The sequence below is a fragment of the Dipodomys ordii genome, unplaced genomic scaffold, assembly GCF_000151885.1.
Source record: "Dipodomys ordii isolate 6190 unplaced genomic scaffold, Dord_2.0 Scaffold575, whole genome shotgun sequence".
NCBI lineage: Eukaryota > Metazoa > Chordata > Mammalia > Rodentia > Heteromyidae > Dipodomys > Dipodomys ordii.
Genome location: NW_012267791.1, coordinates 4,407 through 8,488, shown reverse-complemented (window position 1 = coordinate 8,488; position 4,082 = coordinate 4,407). Strand labels below are relative to the sequence as shown.

General features: G+C 40.7%; 1 long non-coding RNA gene across 1 annotated transcript in view; it reads right to left on the bottom strand.

The window, feature by feature from the left end:
* The window catches only part of LOC106001878, a 33,172-nt gene extending 29,666 nt beyond the window's left edge, over positions 1-3,506 (bottom strand). The window contains exons 1-2 of the long non-coding RNA XR_001175865.1: positions 3,425-3,506; positions 537-580 (exon numbers count right to left, since the gene is read on the bottom strand). This is a non-coding gene — a long non-coding RNA (uncharacterized LOC106001878). The remainder of the gene's footprint in view (positions 1-536; positions 581-3,424) is intronic.
* Between the last annotated feature and the right edge of the window lie 576 nt (positions 3,507-4,082).

Genomic DNA, 4,082 nt, shown 5'->3' with positions numbered 1-4,082 from the left:
CTCACATGCATGAGGCCCTGGGTTCGATTCCTCAGCACCACATAAGAAAAAAGAAAAAAAAGCCGGAAGTGGCGCTGTGGCTCAAGTGGTAGAGTGCCAGCCTTGAGCTGAAGAGCTGAGGGACAGCACCCAGACCCAGGGTTCAGGCCCCACGACCAACAAAAAAAAAAGTCCAAGAGACTCTTATCTCAAACCAGAAAAGGACAGAAGTAAAGTAGTGGATCTAGTGGCAGAGCACCAGCCTTGAGCAAAAAAACACCAAGCTAGTGCACAGCCTTTTGCTCAAGCCCAGTACTGACACATGCAAACATACACACACAAAATAGAAGGCCTCCTATCTATCCAAATGAAAGGAAACTCTGCTTTGGGAAATAATGCCACCATTTAAACTTGCTAAGTCAAGTCTGAAACCTTGCTCCCCAAAACGGTTTATAAGACACAAGAACAAGTTTGAAGGCAATTGCTCAGAAAATATTGGGAACATATTTGCAAAAATACAACATAATGTGGAAGCCAAAGAACTTCTGGGTACTTACTCAGGTATTTTTTCAGATCGTTGTTCTATCTGTTCAATAAGAGTCTGTAAAGAAAAATACAAACCTATTTCAATTGTACTTTTCATTACTTTCTGACTATAATTGTACCACATTCACTTTAAAAATATAAATATTAAAAAGTTTAAACCCACATCAGGGCCAGGCACTGGTGGTTCACACCTGTAATCTTAGCTACTCATACAAACATTAAAAAATTTAAAACCATACCAGGGCAAGGAGCTGGTGGCTCACACCTGTAATCCTAGCTACTCAGGAAGCTGAGATCTAAAGATTGTGGTTCAAAGCCAGCCCAGGCAGGAAAGTCTATGAGATTCTTATCTCCAATTAACTACCAGAAAACTGGAAATGGCGCTGTGGCTCAAGTGGTATAGTTCTCACCTTGAGCTGTATAGCTCAGGGACAGCACCCAGGCCCAGAGTTCAAGCCTCAAGACTTACAAAAAACAAGCAAAAAAAAAAAAAAAAAAAAAAAAAAAACACGCCAGGCACCAGTGGTTCATGCCGGTAATCCTAGCTACTCAGGAGGTAGAGATCTGAAAATCATGGTTCTAAGCCAGCCCAGGGAGAAAAGTCCTTCTGAGACTCTTTATCTCCAAATAATCCTTCAAAAACCAGAAGCAGAGCTGTGGCTCAAAGTGGAACATGCTCGGGGCTGGGAAGGTGGCTCAGAGGTAGAACGCTTGCCTTGCATGCATGAGGCCCTGAGTTCGATTTCTCAGCACCACATAAGCAGAAAAATAAAAGCCGAAAGTGGCTGAAGAGCTGAGGGACAGCGCTCAGGCCCAGAGTTCAAGCCCCATGACCAGAACCAAAAAAAAAAAAAGTGGTGCATGCTCATCTTGAGCAAAGAGCTCAGAGACAGAGCCTCTCTGAGTTCAAGCCCCACAACCTACTCCCCACCCCCAAAAAAAATTTAAAGCCATAATAATCACCTATTATTAAAGTTATCACCTATATTAAAGTTATCACACTTAATATTTTATACCTATAGTTCTATATTTAGTTTTAAAAACTAGAATTATATATTGTTTTATATTCTTATCCTTTAAGAAGTAATATTGCCATCATTAAATAATTTTCCACATTACAGTAATATGTATAGAAAGCTGTAATCAAGTTTTTGGTTGCTAATAAAACTCAATCATTATACATAACATGTAAATCAGTATGTGAAGATGGCTACATATTATCTAGTTTTGGGGTTTTTTTGGGATCCAGTCATGGGGCCTGAACTCTGGGCGTGGGCACTGTCCCTCAGCTCTTCAGCTCAAGGTTAGCACTCTACCACTTGAGCCACAGTACTTTTGGCTTTTTTTTCTGCTTAGGTGGTCTGAGGAGTCGAACTCAGAGCCTCATGCATGCAAGGCAAGTGCTCTACCACTGAGCCACCTTCCCAGCCCAATGGCTACATCTTATCATATTGAGTAATGGACCACAAGTCAACAATTCTACTGTTTAGAACTTTAAGGTATTTCTAAAGAATCCTCATGACCGGTTAAGTGCATGGAGTGAAACCAAGGAGTTCAAGCTCCATCATTACTGTTTAAGCCCTGGCAAGCTCTAGTTCACCTCTCGAGATCACACTTCCTTCTATTAGAACACCGGTATAATAAGAACATTTACCTCTCCAGTGAAGATTCCAATACACTGGATCAAAGGAGAGGTGTACTTTACAGGCTTTCATGTATACTGCTAAAATATAGTTTAGGAAGTAATTCATTCATATCACCATCAGCAGTACTGCTTCTCATCAAATCTTTGAAAACACTACTATACCACACTTTCATTTGCCTATTTCTGATAGATGAAAGAAAAAAAGCTAAGCCTTAACTTGAATGCATTTCTCACATATTCTGTAATTTGGTCACTTAATATTAGGTATTCATCCTCTTGTACTGATTTATAAGTACAACATATTAAAAATGTTAATTTTACAAACATCTCCATTTTAGCCTTTGCTTTTACTATTCAGAATTTAGAAAATTAAGTTTTAAATACTCAACTTTTTCTCTGTAATTTTTTTCCAACAATGTTTTTCTACCTTTTTATTTTTTTTGGGGGGGGGGAATATCTGCTTACTATTTCTATATTTCACTTAAGATGTTTTTCCAAGCTGGGTACTAGTAGCTTCCGCCTGTTATCCTAGCTACTCAAGAGGCGGAGATCTGAGAATTGTGGTTCAAAGCCAGGCAAGGCAAGAAAGCCCCTAAACCTCAACTCCAATTAACCACTAAAAGGCCAGAAGTAGAGCTGCGGATCAAGTGGCAAGGCACTAACCTTAAGTAAAAAAGCTAGGCAGATCGTGCTTAGCCCCTGAGGTCAAGTCCTAGGACTGGTACCAAAAAAAGATGGGATGGGTAGACACCTCCCTTAGGATCTTAAACACAGAAAATAGTTAAGACAATCTAGTTGTTTTTTTATTTTACACACCCAGACTTGGATCTAATTGCTCTGTCACCTTTCCTGCCTTCCTTTCATCACACCTACTAACATCCTGCATTCATGTCACAACAAATACATGGATTCTTCCCAAATACATTTCTTTTCTGGCTCTGCAAACTTCCCTGTAATGTTTTCTGTATAAAATACCTTTATCAACCCTCTTGAGTCCTATATAAATCAAAGATTCGGAAGCTCAATTGCCACTTGCATCTAGAAACCTTCCTAAGCATCACAGGAAGAACAAGGTGTTTCCTCCTCTGTGGACTTCCAGCTCCCCAGGACACACCTCTATGATACACTGCTGAAATGTGAAAGGATAATACCTTCTTTCCATTCCTGTTCTTATCTCTGAGATTAGCAAAGGACTTCCAAAGGGCTGACTGAGAATATTTCATGATAATATTCTATTTATGCCAATGGACTTACTCTGACTTTGGGGGCAGCAGCTCGAAATTTCACATAAAATAGTGTAAAGGCATTGTCTGCATTATGTACAGATGAAGGATCCTAAAGAAACATAAAAAAGGATAATTAGCAAACAAATACTCAGAAAATGTAATAAATATTACGTATTATCTAGTATTTGGCCTCTATACTAAAAGCTTAGAAAAAAATCTCACAGAGATTATACAATTTTATTGCTACAGATGAGAAATAGGGGGCTGGGAAGGTGGCTCAGTGGTCGAGCGCTTGCCTTGCATGCCTGAAGCCCTGGGTTCGATTCCTCAGCACCACATAAGCAAAAAGAAAAAAAGCCAGAAGTGGCTCAAGTGGTAGAGTGCTAGCCTTGAGCTGAAGAGCTGAGGGACAGCACCCAGGCCCAGAGTTCAGGCCTCACAATCGGAACCCCCCCCCCAAAAAAAAAGAAATCTAAGGGCTGGGAAGGTGGCTCAGTGGCAGAGTGCTTGCCTTGCATGCCTGAGGCCCTGGGTTTGATTCCTCAGCACCACATAAGCAGAAAAAGCCGGAAGTGGTGCTGTGGCTCAAGGGGTAGGGCGCTAGCCTTGAGTTGAAGAGCTGAGGGACAGTGCCCAGGCCCCGAGTTCAGGCCCCACAACCAGCAAAAAAAAAAAAAAAAAAAAAA